The 15,661-nt window shown below is 38.5% G+C and overlaps 1 non-coding gene across 1 annotated transcript; it reads right to left on the bottom strand.

Moving 5' to 3' along the window:
- Window positions 1-9,776: 9,776 nt before the first annotated feature.
- On the bottom strand, window positions 9,777-9,882 carry LOC116887758. Its single transcript, XR_004386258.1, has one exon. It is a non-coding gene; the product is annotated as a U6 spliceosomal RNA (small nuclear RNA).
- Window positions 9,883-15,661: the final 5,779 nt, after the last annotated feature.

Below are 15,661 nucleotides of genomic sequence, written 5' to 3'. Positions count from 1 at the left end.
TGGGGATTGCATTGAATCTGTAGCTTGCTTTTGGCAAAATGGCCATTTTTACTATTTAATCCTGGCAATCTATGGGCATGGGAGGTCTTTCCATCTTCTGAGATCATCTTCAATCTCTGTCTTCAGAGACTTGAAGTTCTTGTCATACAGATCTTTCATTTGCTTGGTTAGAGTCACACTGAGTTATTTTATGTTATTTGTGAATATTGTGAAGAGTGTCATTTCCCTAATTTCTTTCACAGTCTGTTTATCCTTTGAGTAGAGGAAGGCTAATGATTTGAGTCAATTTTATACCTAGCCACTTTGCCGAAGTTGTTTATCAGGCTTATTAGTTCTTTGCTGGAACTTCTGGGGTCATTTAAGTATACTATCATATCATCTGCATATAGTGATATTTTAACTTCTTCCATTCCAATTTGTATTCTTATGACCTCCTTTTGTCTGATTGCTCTGGCTAGAAATTTGAGTACTATATTGAATAGGTAGGGAAACAGTGGGAAGCCTTGTCTAGTTCCTGATTTTAGTGGGATTGCTTCAAGTTTCTCTCCATTTAGTTTGATGTTGGCTATTAGTTTGCTGTATATTGCTTTTACTATGTTTAGGTATGGGCCTTGAATTTCTGATCATTCCAAGACTTTATCATGAAGAGGTGTTGAATTTTCGTTAATGCTTTCTCAGCATCTAATGATAAGGTCATGTGGTTTTTATTTTGTTTGTTTACATAGTGGATTACATTGCTAGAATTCCGTATATTGAACCATCCTGCATCCGTGGGATGAAGCCTACTTAATCATGATGGATGACCGTTCTGATGTGTACTTGGATTTGGCTTGCAAAAATTTTATTGAGTGTTTTTGCATCGATATTCATCGGGAAATGGGTCTGACGTCCTCTTTCCTTTTTGGGTCTTTCTGTGGTTTAGTAATAAGTGTAACTTTGGCTTCATAGAAGGAATTGGGTAGGCTTCCTTCTGTTTCTATTTTATGGAATATTTTGGGCAGTATTGGTATTAGACCTTCTACATAGCTCTGATAGAATTCTGAACTAAACCTGGCTTTTTTTGCTTGGGATACTTTTAATAACTGCTTCTACTTCTTTAGGAGTTATGGGACTGTTTAGATGTTTTATCTGATCCTGACTTAACTTTGGTACCTGGTATCTGTCTAGAAAACTGTCCATTTCATCCAGATTTTCCAGTTTTGTTGAATATAGGCTTTTGTATTAGGATCAGATGATTTTTTTAATTTCCTCAGTTTCTGTTGTTATGTTTCCCTTTTCATTTCTGATTTTGTTAATTTGGATACACTCTCTGTGCCTGCTGGTTAGTCTGGCTGAGGGTTTATCTTTCTTGTTGATTTTTGTCAAAGAACCAGCTTTTGTTGGTTGTTTGTATAGTTCTTTTTGTTTCTACTTGGTTGATTTTAGCCCTGAGTTTCATTGTTTCCTGCCTTCTACTCCTCTTGGGTGTATTTGCTTCTTTTTGTTCTAGAGGTTTCAGGTGTGCTCTCAAGCAGCTAATGTATGCTATCTCCAGTTTCTTTTTGGAAACACTCATTGCTATGAGTTTTTCTTTTAGCACTGCTTACATTGTGTCCCATAAGTTTGAGTATCTTGTGCCTTCATTTTCATTAAATTCTAAAATGTCTTTAATTTCATTTTTTATTTCTTCTTTGACCAAGTTATCACTGAGTAGAGCATTGTTAAGCTTCCATGTGTATGTGGGCTTTCTTTCATTTTTGTTGTTATTGAAGACAAGCCTAGTCCATGGTAGTAGGATGCATGGGATTATTTCAATCTTCTTATATCTGTTGAGACCTGTTTTGTGAGTGTTATATGGTCAATTTTGGAAAAGGTACCATGAGGTGCTTAGAAGAAGGTATATTCTTTTGTTTTATGATGAAATATTCTATAAATATTTGTTGTATCCATTTGGTTCATAACTTCTGCTGGTTTCATTGTGTCTAGATTTATTTCCTCTTTTCATGATCTATGCATTGATGAGAGTAGGGTATTGAAATCTCCTACTAATATTCTGTGCAGTGCAATGGGTACTTTGAGCTTTAGTAAGGTTTCTTTTATGAATGTAGGTGCCGTGCATTTGGAGCATAGATATTTAGGATTGAGAATTCATTTAATGGATTTTTCTTTTGGTGAATATGAAGTGTCATTGCTTATCTTTTTTGGTAACTTTTAGTTGAAAGTCGGTTTTATTCAATATTAGAATGGCTACTCCAGCATGTTTCTTGGGACCATTTGCTTGGAAAATTGTTTTCCAGCCTTTTACTCTGAAGCAGTCCCTATCTTTGACACTGAGCTATGTTTCCTGTATGCAGTAAAATACTGGGTCCTCCTTACATATCCACTCTGTTAGTCTCTGTCTACTGGGGATTTGAGTCCATTGATGTTAAGAGATATTGAGGGATAGTGATTGTTTTTCCTGTTATTTTTGTTGTTAAATGTGGAATTATGTTTGTGTGGCTCTCTTCTTTTTGTTTCATTGCAAAGAGATTACTTTCTTGCTTTTTCTACTGTGTAGTTTCCCTCTTGTGTTGGAGTTTTCCATCTATTATCCTTTGTAGGGCTGGATTTGTAAAAAGATGTTGTGTAAATTTGGTTTTGTCATGGAATATCTTGGTTTCTCCATCTATGTTAATTGAGAGTTTTGCTGGATACAGTAGCCTGTGCTGGCATTTGTGTTCTCTTAGGGTCTGTATGACATCTGCCCAGGATCTTCTGGCTTCCATAGTCTCTGGTGAGAAGTCTGGTGTAATTCTAATAGGTCTGCCTTTATATGTTACTTGACCTTTTCCCTTACTGCTTTTAATATTTTTTCTTTGTTTTGTGCATTTGGTGTTTTGACTATTCTGTGACGGAGGAGTTTCTTTTCTGGTCCAATCTATTTGGAGTTCTGTAGGCTTCTTGTATGTTTATGAGCATCTCTTTCTTTAGGTTAGGGAAGTTTGCTTCTATAATTTTGTGGAAGATATTTACTGGCCCTGTTAGTTGGGAGTCTTTGCTCTCTGCTATATCAATTATCCTTAGGTTTGATCTTCTCATTGTGTCCTGGATTTCCTGGCTCTTTTGCATTAGGAGCTTTTTGTGTTTTACAAATTTTTTGATGGTTCTGTCATTGTTTTCTGTGGTATCTTCTGCCCCTGAGATTCTCTCTTCTATCTCTTGTATTCTGTTGTTAATGCTTGCATCTGTGACTCCTGGTCTCTTTCCTAGGTTTTCTCTCTCCAAGGTTGTCTCTCTTTGTGCTTTCTTTATTTTTTCTATTTCCATTTTTAGATCCTTGATGGTTTTGTTCAATTCCTTCACCTGTTTGGTTGTGTTTTCCTGTTATTCTTTAAGGGATTTCTGTTCCTTTTAAGGGCTTCTACTTGCTTACCTGTGTTGTCCTGTGTTTCTTTAAGGGAGTTATTCATGTCCTTCTTATTGTCCTCTGTCATCATCATGAGATATGATTTGAAATCCAAATCTTGCTTTTCCGGAACTCTGGGATATCCAGTATTTGCTTTGGTGGGAGAACTGGGCTCTGATAATGCCAAGTAGTCTTGGTTTCTGTTACTTAGGTTCCTTCCCTTGACCCTCACCATCAGATTGTCTCTGGTGTTAGCTTGTCTTGAGTCTCTGACAGTGGCTTGACCCTCCTGTAAGCCTGTGTGTCAGCACTCCTGTAGAGCTGTTTCCTTTCAGCAGATCTGGGAACAAAGAGCTGCTCCTGGGTTTGTGTGTCCTGCAGCCTCCAGGTGGGTCGCTTGAAGCAGAAGAGTTGGTCTTACCTCTGTTCTCAGGTTTGTTGTTGCTCCTGGTGACTGACTTTCAGCTCTTGGCACAGGCAGAAACCAGAAGGTGTATTATCTAGCTCTTACAATGTCATTATTTAAATGCATCGTTACAAGTCTATAGTTATTTTACTATGAAAAAACAAATTCTTAGTTTTTTTTCTTTGTGTGTTCTTTTACAAATCATAAAATTAGCAGTGAATACTATTGTGATCAAAGAAGTACAAAAGTTATGGTGTTCAGTAAGCTTAATATGTAAATTCAACAGAAAGTTCTAAATATGCCTTAGAAATATGAGGAAAATCTATATTTTTCCTGCTAAATGTTACAAACAGAAATAAAATATCTAGTAAGCATAGTCATTTAGCCTAATTTTCTTTTTTTAATTGGATATTTTATTTGTTTACATTTCAAACATTATCCCCTTTCCCGGTTTCCTATCCATAAACCACATATCCAATTCCCACTCCCCATTCTTCTATAAGGGTGTTCCCCTACACATCCACCAACCCCTTCCTGCCTCCCCACAATGACATTCCCCTACACTGGTGTGTCAAGCAGGACCAAGGGCTTCTCTTCACATTGGTGCACAGCAAGGCCATCCTCTGCTACATGCAGATGAAGGCATGGATCTGTCATGTGTACTCTTTGGATGGTGGTTTAGTCCCTAGGAGCACTGGTTGGTTGATATTGTTGTTCTTATGGGGTTGCAAACCCCATCAGCTCCTTCAATCCTTCCTCTAACTACTCCAATGGGGATCCCATTCTCAGATTAATGGTTGGTTGTGAGAGTCTGCCTCTGTATTTGTCATGCTCTGGCAGAGCCTCTCAGGAAACAGCTATATCAAGCCCTTGTCAGCATGTACTTCTTGGCATCAACAATATTGTCTGGGTTTGGTGGCTGTCTGTATATGGGCTGTATCACCAGGTGGGATATTCTGTAGATGGCCTTTCCTTCAGTCTCTGTTCCAAAGTTTGTCTCTGTATCTCCTCCTGTGAATATTTTTGTTCCCCTCTCTGAGAAGAACTGAAGCATCTGGACTCTGGCTGTCCTTCTTCTTGAGCTTCATGTGGTCTGTGGATTGTATCTTGGGTAATTCGAACTTTGGGGCTAGTATCCACTATCAGTGAGTTCATACCATGTGGGGTTTTTTGTGATTGGGTTACCTCACTCAGTGTGATATTTTCTAGTTCCAACCATTTGCCTATGAATCTCTTGAAGTCATTGTTTCTGATAGCTGAATAATACTACATTGTGTAGATGTACCACATTTTCTATATCCATTCTGTTGTTGAGGGACATCTGGGTTCTTTCCAGGTTCTGGCTATTAAAAATAAGGCTGCTATGAACATAAAGGAACATGTGTTCTTTTTATAAGTTGAAGCATCTTTTGGGTATATATGCCCAGAAGTGCTATAGCTGTGTCATCAGGTAGTACTATGTCCAATTTTCTGAGGAACCTACAGACTGATTTCCAGAGTGGTTGTACCAGCTTGCAATCCCAACAAAAATGGAGGAATGTTCCTTTTTATCTACATCCTTGCCAGCATCTGTTGTCACCTGAGTTTTTTTTAATCTTAGCCATTCTGACTTGTGTGAGGAGGAATCTCAGGGTTGTTTTGATTTGCATTTCCCTGATGACTAAGTGTATTGGCTAGTTTTTGTGTGTCAACTTGACACAAGCTGGATTATCACAGAAAAGGTGCCTCAGTTGTGGAAATGCCTTGATGAGACCCAGCTGTAAGGCATTTTCTGAACTAGTAGTCAAGGTGGGATGACCCAACCCATTGTGGGTGGTGCCGTCCCTGGTCTTGGGTTCTATAAAAAAGCAAGCTGAGCAAACCAAGAGAAGCAAGCCAGTAAGAAACATCCCTTCATGGCCTCTGTATCAGCTCCTGATTCCTGACATGCTTGAGTTCCAGTCCTGACTTCCTTTAGTGATGAACAGCAACATGGAAGTAAGCTTAATGAACCCTTTCCTCTGATCTTGCTTCTTGGTCAGGAATAGAAACCCTGACTAAGAAACTAAGGATGTTGAACATTTCTTTAGGTGCTTCTCAGCCATTTGATATTTTTCAGTTGAGAATTCTTTGTTTAGCTCTGTAGCCCATTTTTAAATAGGCTTATTGAATTCTCTGGAGTCTAACTTCTTGAGTTCTTTGTGTATATTGGATATTGGACCTCGATCAGATATAGAACTGGTAAAGATCTTTTCCCAACCTGTTGGGTGTCATTTTGTCCTAATGATAGTGTTCTTTGCTTTACCTAAGAATTGCAATTTTATGAAGATCTATTTGTCAATTCTTGATCTTAGAGCATAAGCGACTGGTGTTCTTTTCAGAAGTTTTCCCCAGTGCCCGTGTATTTGAGGCCATTTTCCACATTTTCTTTTATTAGTTTGAGTGGATCTGGTTTGATGTGGAGATCCTTGATCCACTTGGACTTGAACTTTGTACAAGGTCATAAGAATGGATCGATTTGCATTCCCGTACATGCTGACAACCAGTTGAACCAGCATCATTTGTTTAAAATGCTCTTTTTTCCACTGGATGGTATTAGCTCCTTTGTCAAAGATCAAGTGATCATAAGTGTGTGGGTTCCTTTCTGGGTCTTCAGTTCTATTCCATTGATCTACCTGCCTGTCTCTGTACCAATACAATAGAGATTTTTATCATTATTGCTCTGTAATACAACTTGAGGTCAGGGATGGTGATTCCCACAGAAGTTCTTTTATTGTTGAGGATTGTTTTTGCTATCCTGGACTTTTTGGTATTCCAAATGAATTTGCAAATTGCTCTTTCTAACTATATGAAGAAATTAGTTGGAATTTTGATGGGGATTACATTAAATCTGTAGACTGACTTTGGCAAGAGGGCCATTTTTCCAATATTAACCCTGTCAATCCATAAACACGGGAGTTCTTTCCATTATCTGAGATCTTTGACTTCTTCCTTCAGAGACTGAAGTTCTTGTCATACAGATCTTTCACTTGCTTGGTTAGAGTCATAACAAGGTGTTCTGTACTATTTGTGAACATTGTGAAGGGTATCATTTCCCTAATTTCTTTTTCAGCCTGTTTCTCCTTTGAATGGAAAAAGTCTTCTGATTTGTTTGAGTTAATTTTATATCCAGCCAGTTTACTGAAGTTATTTATCATGATTAGGAGTACTCTGATGGAATTTTTTGGGTCACTTAAGTATATTATCATAACATCTGCAAATAGTGATATTTTGGCTTTTTCCTTTCCAATTTGTATCTCTTTGACCTCTTTTTGTTGTCTAATTGCTCTGGCTAGGACTTCAAGTACTATATTAAGTAAGTAGGGAGAGAGTGGGCAGTCTTGTCTAGTTCCTGATTTTAGTGGGATTGCTTCAAGTTTCTCTCCATTTAGTTTGATGTTGGCTACTGGTTTGGTGTATGTTGCTTTTACAATGTTTAGGTATGGGCCTTAAATTCCTGATCTTTCCAAGACTTTTAACATGAAGGGGTCTTGAATTTTGTCAAGTACTTCTCAGCATCTAGTGAGATGATCATGTGGGGTTTTTTTTCCTTTGAGTCTGTTTATATACTGGATTACATTGATGTATTTCTGTATATTGAATCATCTCTGCATCCCTGGGATGAAGTCAAGTTGATCATGGTGAATGTTCATTTTGATGTGTTCTTGGACTGGTTTTCGAGAATTTTATTTAGTATTTTGGCATCAACATTCATCAAGGAAATTGGTCTGAAGTTCTATTTCTTTGTTGGGTCTTTGTGTGGTTTAGGTATAAGCATAATTGTGGCTTCATAGAAGGAATTGGGTAGTGTTCCTTCTGTTTCTATTTTGTGGAATAGTTTGGGCAGTATTGATATTGGGTCTTCTATGAAGGTCTGATATAATTCTGCACTAAATCCATCTCTTCCTGGGCTTTGGTTGGGATACTTTTAATCATTGCTATTATTCTTTAGGAATTATGGGACTGTTTAGGTGGTTTACTTGAACCAGATTTAACTTTGGTGCCTGGTATCTATCTCGAAAATTGTCAATTTTGTCTAGATTTTCAAGTTAGTTCTGTTGATTATAGGCTTTTGTGGTAGGAGATGTTGATATTTTTTAATTTCCTCAGTTTCTGTTGTTAGGTCTCCCTTTTCATTTCTGATTTTGTTAATTTGGGTACTCTATGCCTTCCAGTTAGTCTGGCTAAGGGTTTATTTATCTTGTTGGTTTTCTCAAAGGACCAGTTCCTGGTTTTGTTGATGGTACAGTTCTTTTTGTTTTTAATTTGTTTGATTTTAGCCCTGAGTTTATTTACTGCTGTGTGCTCCTCTTGGGTGTATTTGCTTCATTTTGTTCTACTGCTTTTAGGTATGCTCTCAATCTCCTAGTGTATGTTCTCTCCAGTTTCTTTTTGAAGGCACTCATAGTTTTCCTCTTAGAACTGCTTACATTGTGTCCCATAAATGTTGGGCTTTTATTTTCATTAAATGTTAAAACATCTTTAATATCTTTATTTCTTCCTTGACCAAGTTATCATTGAGTAGAGCATCATTCAGTTTCAATGTGTATGTGGGAGAAGACAAGCCTTAATCCGTGGTGGTAGGATGCATGGAATTATTTCTATCTTCTTGTATCTATTGAGACCTGTTTTGTGACCAATTATATGGTCAATTTTGGAGAAGTACCATGAGGTGCTAAGAAGAAGGTTTATTCTTTTCTTTTAGGATTAAATGTTCTATAGATATCTGTTAAGTCCATTTGGTTAATAACTTCTGTTAGGTTCTCTATGTCTCTGTTTAGTTTCTGTTTCCACGATCTGTCCATTGATGAGAGTGTGATGTTGAAGTCTCCATTATTATTGTATGAAGTGCAATGTGTGCTTTGAGATTCAGTAAGGTTTCCTTTAAGAATGTAGTTACCCTTGCATTTGGAGCATAGATAATCAGGATTGAAAGTTTATCTTGGTGGATTTTTCCTTTTGTGAATATGAAGTGTCCTTCCTTATCTTTCTGAATAACTTTTGGTTGAAATTCAATTTTACTCAATATTAGAATGGCTACTCCAGCTTGTTTCTTGGAACCATTTGCTTAGAAAATTGTTTTCCAGCCTTTTACTCTGAGGTAGTGTCTGTCTTTGTCACTGAGTGTGTTTCCTGTATGCAGCAAAGTGCTGGGTCCTCTTTCCATATCCTGTGTGTTAGTCTATGTCCTTTTATTGCGGGATTGAATCCATTGAATTGGTACCAATGATTGTTGTTTCCTGTTATTTTTGTAGTTAGAGGTGGAATTATGTTTGTGTGGCTATCTTCTTGGGGTTAGTTGAAATTAGATTACTTTCTTGCTTTTTCCAGGGTGTATTTTCCTTCCTTGTGTTGGAGTTTTCCATCTATTATCTTTTGTAGGTTTGGATTTGTAGAAAGATTTTGTGAAAATTTGCTGTTGTCATGGAGTATCTCAGTTTCTCCATCTATGGTAATTGATTGTTTTGCAGAGTATAGTAGCCTTGGCTGGCATTTGTATTTTCTTAGATTCTGTATGATATCTGCCCAAGATCATCTTGCTTTTAGAGACTCTGGTGAGAGGTCTGGTGTAATTCTGATACATCTGCCTTTATATGTTACTTGACCTTTTTCTCTTACTGCTTTTAATATTCTTTCTTTGTTTTGGGCATTTGGTGTTTTTACTATTATGTGACAGGAGGAATTTCTGTTCTGGTCCAATCTACTTGAAGTTCTGTAGGCTTCTTGTATGTTTATGGGCATCTCTTTCTTTAGTTCAGGGAAGTTTTATTCTACAATTTTGTCGAAGATATTTAAAAATATGAAACATTGGGGCTGGAGAAATGGCTCAGAGGTTAAGAAGACTAACTGCTCTTCCAGAGGACCTGAGTTCAAATCTCAGCAACCACATGGTGGCTCACAACCATCTGTAATGGGATCCGATGCCCTCTTCTTGTGCGTCTGAAGACAGAGACAGTGTAGTTAATATATGACAAATAAATCTTTTAAAAAAATATGGAATGTTTCACAAATTTGCGTGTCATCCTTGTGCAGTGACCATGTTATATTCTCTCTATCATTCCATATTTAGTATATGTGCTGATGTATCAAGCACTCTAATTTTCAATTAAGTAAATTTAAAACTATTTTTTCATACATCTTGAGGAAGCATTTAACACTGGGAAGCCTAAAGAATTAATACTGTAAACAATTGCTGTATTGTCAAAAGCAAACTAGATATTTAGTGCTATCAGAAGTTACAAAACAGAAATAAGAAAAATCTTAAAGGGAATATTGAACCACAAAAACCAATAGTGGAAAAAGCAATTCTATGAAGAAAATAACAAAAGGAGATATCTCCATATTGATTTCAAATTAGACTACATAAGAGACAAAGAATAAAAATTACATGCTACTGACACAGGAACAGATTTATATATAACAGATGTAAATAGAATAATAAAAATATAATAAAACAATATAAAATGCAAGATTCTTATATAAGCCCTATGACTTTTTTTTTTTACAAATATGTCAAAACTACATACTGGACAAAAGACATCCTCTTGAACAAGTGGTGTTTGGAAAAGTAGATATCCATATGTAGAATAAAACTACATTAGGTATTTTACACTTCAAAAGATTCCAAATGTATCAAAGACCTCACTGTAAGACCTGAAACGCTGAAAGGATTAGAGAAAAATTAGGGAAATGCTTTACCATACAAGTTGCCTTAGTTTTGTTTCCTGTTGTTGTAATAAAATACCTCACAAAAGTAATTAAAGAATGAAAGGTTTATTCAGCTCACAGTTCAAGGATATGGCCCATCCTTGTGTGAATTTCAACCAAAAGTTATTCAGAAAGATAAGGAAGTTACACTTCATATTCACAAAAGGAAAAATCCACCAAGATAAACTTTCAATCCTGATTATCTATTCTCCAAATGCAAGGGTAACTACATTATTAAAAGAAACCTTACTGAAGCTCAAAGCACACATTGCACCTCATACAATAATAATGGAGACTTCAACACCACACTCTCATCAATGGACAGATCGTGGAAACAGAAACTAAACAGAGACATAGAGAACCTAACAGAAGTTATTAACCAAATGGATTTAACAGATATCTATAGAACATCAATAGACACAAGAAAATAGAAATAATCCCATGCATCCTACCACCATGGATTAAGGCTTGTCTTATCCCACATACACATTGAAACTGAACAACACTCTACTCAATGATAACTTGGTCAAGGAAGAAATAAAGATATTAAAGCATGTTGATAGTTCCTTCAGTTCAAGACTGCACCCAGGAGCAGATCCTGTGCTCCAGCCCCCTGACCCGGCACACACCCAGAGTCAGCTTGACCCCGAGAAGTTCTGACACTCCCAAGGTCACAGGTGAGTTTCCCATCCACCCCAATACCTGGCCTCTGGGACACCACCCCCGGGGGCCAGAAGACATGGGACCTCCTACCCTGTGACACACCTTCTATCATTTATGCCAGGGAGCACATCCTGTTTTCTAGACCCCTGCTCCACTCCTTCCACACCCAGAGACAGTTTGAACCCCAGAAGTTCTAACACAGCAAGAATCACAGACCAGGCTCTTCAGACCCTCTCCCAAACCCAGAGACAGCCTGTCCCAAGGAAGCCTATCATAACCAGGCACACAGGAGGGACAGGCAAAGCCAGTTAACATCAGAGATAATCAGATGAGAGAGGCAAGTGCAAGAACATAAGCAAGAGAAAACAATGGTACTTGACAATCTCAGAACCCAGTTCTCCCACTACAGCAAACCATGGATATCTCAACACACCTGAAAAGCAAGATTCTAATTTAAAATCCCACCTCATGAAGATTGTAGAGGACTTTGAGAAGGACGTGAATAGCTTCCTTAAAGAAATACAGGAGAACACAGGTAAGCAGGTAGAAGCCCTTAAAGAGGAAACATATAAATCCCTTAAATACAGGAAAATACAATTAAACAGGTGAAGCAATTGAACAAAGCATTCCAGGATCTAAAAATGGAAATAGAAACAATAAAGAAATCCAAAAGGGAGACAACCCTGGAGATGAAAAACCTAGGAAAAAGAACAAGAGTCACAGATGCAAGCATCACCAACAGAATACAAGAAATAAAAGAAAGAACCTCAGGTGTAGAGGATACCATAGAAAACATTGACATAACACTCAAAGAAAATACAAGTGCAAAAAGCTCCTGACTCAAAACAAGAAACTCAGGACACAATTTTTAAAAAAACTAAGAATAATAAGTATAGAAGAGAGTGAAGATTCCCAACTCAAGGGTCAGTAAACATCTTCAAAAAAAATCATAGGAAAAAACTTCCCTAACCTAAAGTAAGAGATGCCCATAAATGTATAAGAAGCCTGCAGAGCCCCAAATACATTGGCCCAGAAAATAAATTCCTCCTGTCATATAATAATCAAAACAGCAAATGCACAGAACAAGGAAATAATACTAAAAGTTGTAAGGGAAAAGGCCAAGTAACATATAAAGGCAGACCTATCAGAATTACACCAGACCTCTCACCAGAGACTAAAAGCCAGAAGATCTTGGGCAGATGTCATACAGAACCTAAGAAAACACAAATGCCAACCCAGGCTACTATATCCAGCAAAACTCTCAATTAACATAGATGGAGAAACCAAGATATTCCATGGCAAAACCAAATTTAAGCAGCATTTTTTTTCACTAACTCAGTCCTACAGAGAATAATAGAAGGAAAAGCCCAACACAAGGAGGGAAAATATACCCTGTTCCCCACAAAAAAAAAAAGAAAAGAAATTAATCTTCTCATGAAAACCTCAGAAGATGGAATGATCTCCCATACTCATGGATTGGCAGGATTAATATAGTAAAAATGGCCATCTTACCAAAAGTAATCTATAGATTCAGTGCAATCCCCATCAAAACCCCAACTCAATTCTTCATAGAGTTACAAAGAACAACTCTCAAATTTATCTGGAAGAACAAAACATCCAGGATAGGGAAAACTATTGTCAACAATAAAAGAACTTCTGAGAGAATCACCATCCCTGACCTTAAGCTTTACTACAGAGCAATAGTGATAGAAAACCCATAGTATTTGTACAAAAACATAAAGATAGATCAATGGAAAGGAACTAAAGACTCAGAAGTGAACCCACACACCTATGGTCACTTGATCTTTGACAAAGAAGCTAAAACCACAGTGGGGGAAAGACGGCATTTTCAACAAATGGTGCTGGTTTAAATGGCAGTCAGCATGTAGAAGAATGCAAATTGATCCATTCTTATTTCCTTGTACAAACCTAAAGTCCAAGTGGATCAAGGACCTTCATAGAAAACCAGATATGCTGAATCTAACAGAAGAGAAAGTAGGAAAGAACCTTGAACACATGGGCACAGGAGAAAATCTCCTGAACAGAACACCAATGGCTCATGCTCTAAGATCAACAATTGACAAATAGGACCTCAAACTTGAAAGAATTTGGTAAAGCAAAGGACACTGTCAATAGGACAAAATGGCAACCAACAGATTGGGAAAATATCTTTACCAACCCTACATCCAATACAGGGCTATTGTTCAAAATATACAAAGAACACAAGAAGTTAGAATCCAGAGAACCAAATAACATTACTAAAAAATGGAGTACAGAGGTAAACAAAGAATTCTCAGCTGAAGAATCTCAAATGGCTGAGAAGCACGTAAAGATATGTTCAACATCATTAGTCATCTGGGAAATGCAAATTAAAACAACCCTGAGATTCCACCTCACACCAATTATAATGGCTAAGATCAAAAACTCAAGCGACAGCAGATGCTGGTGAGTATGTGGAGAAAGGGGAACATTTCTCTATTGCTGCTGGGGCTGTAAGCTTATAAAACCACTTTGGACAACAATCTGGTGGTTTCTCAGAATATTGGACATAGTAATACCTGAAGACCCAGTTCTAGCATTCCTGGGCATATACCCAAAAGATGCTCCAATGTATATAACAAGGACACATGCTCTACTATGTTCATAGCAGTCATTTATAATAGCCTGAAGCTGGAAACAAGCCAGATGTCCCTCATCAGAAGAATAGATACAGAAAATATACATTTACACAATGGAGTACTACTCAGATATTAAAAACAATAACTTCATGAAATTTGCAAGCAAATGGGTGGAATTAGAAAATATCATCCAGAGTGAGGTAATCCAGACACAAAAGGACACACATGGTATGCACTGATGATGATTTTGGATATTAGTCCAAAAGCTCAGAATTCCTATGATACATACAACTCACAGACCATATGAAGCTTAACAAAAAGGAAGACCAAAGTGTGGATGCTTCAATCCTACATAGAAGGTGGAACAAAATAATCACGGGAGGTAGAAGGTGGGAGGAACTTGGGAGGAAGAGAAGAGGGGGGGAAGGGGAAAAAGGAGGGCAGGATCAGGTATGAGGAGAGGTTAGATAGAAGGACTTTACCAACGCCCATTGCGGGCTGTCGGGATTTAGATAGGGGCTAGAGGGACCTTGTGCCAATACCAGAGAGTAGCTCTGGCCAGGAGGCTTCAGTTGCCCCTTTAGTTTGTCCAAATCCACAAAATGGCACTGACTGAAAGCACAGCAGGAAAGGATAGGTTGCTTTTCTCCAGAGTTGGGGGAGGTGGGCTCACCTTCCCGCAGTATCTATCTGTGTAGTTGTGTCAGTCGTGTTCAAGCCCCAGATTGGGCACCAGTTGTAGGGCTCTGGCACCAGGGTGCTCTTCACATCAATCTCTTGCCCAACTAGGTGCGCTGGTTCAGGCAAGGGGAGAGAACTCAGGCAAGAAGGAACAGCTTTCACCATGCCCTAGCTGCCAGTCCTCCTTTCTGCTGTTGCCACTTGGGTTTCTTGGACCTGGCTGACCAGCAGGAGAGTGACTATCTGGCAAGGGGTACAAGGGAGCTTCTGGCAGTGATTTCAGGAGCGTAGATCTCTTCCCCAAGTGGCAGTGTTACAGCTCTTATAACAGAAACTCTCAGATGATGAAATAATTCCTGCATGCCTTTAATTCTGAACAAGACACTTGAATACAGTTTTTTGGATGGGTCAGTTTCTGACAGCAGGTACTTTCTATCCATTTGGCCTGAGAACTTAGAAAGACCTCATCTACATATTTGGGGGCATGGTCCTGCTTCCATGTCTGATCTGTGACCTGTGATCATGTGATCATGACCTGTGGTCATGTCCTCACCTGTGGATGAGGGGCTCGGTGCATTGTCTTGAGCCTATGTAACCTGTGGTCATGCCCTCACCTGTGGAGGAAAGGGCTTGACACGTTGCCCTACATGACTGGTCTGTGTCAAACATTTCTACAGGGGTCTTTGGGGGACTACAGCTAGTGAGGCCCTGATATTCTGGGAGACTAGGAATGCACCTGATGCCCCTTTTAGGGTCTCCCAAGGATTCGACCTATCTCAACCAGGAAGCAAGATACCTTTCACTGCCTGCCACCCTACAGACTAGGATGATCTACAGAGGGTCGGGAGTTTAAACAGAAGGGTGTAGCAATGCGGGGTGGGGAACTGGGGGTAACCAACAGAAAGTCCAAGATGCCAGGAAAGCAAGAGGTTCCTAGGACACAACAGAGATATGATTAGCTGAAATGCCCAACAAAGGTGAGGGAGAAACTGTATAGACAATATCCAGAGGTTAGGCAAGGCCCCTGGTTGGAGGATGGGGCCACCCACTCACCTCCAAATTTTTAACCCAGAATGGTTCCTGTCTAAAGGAAACACAGGCACAAAATGTGGAGCAGAGACTGAAAGAAAGGTTATTCATAGTCTGCCCCACCTGGAGATCCATCCCATATGCAAACACCAAACCCAGACACTATTGCTGATG

This window comes from Rattus rattus, chromosome 18 (genome assembly GCF_011064425.1).
Source record: "Rattus rattus isolate New Zealand chromosome 18, Rrattus_CSIRO_v1, whole genome shotgun sequence".
Lineage (NCBI taxonomy): Eukaryota > Metazoa > Chordata > Mammalia > Rodentia > Muridae > Rattus > Rattus rattus.
Note: the sequence above shows the minus strand (reverse complement) of the source record. Positions and strands in the feature narration are given on the sequence as shown.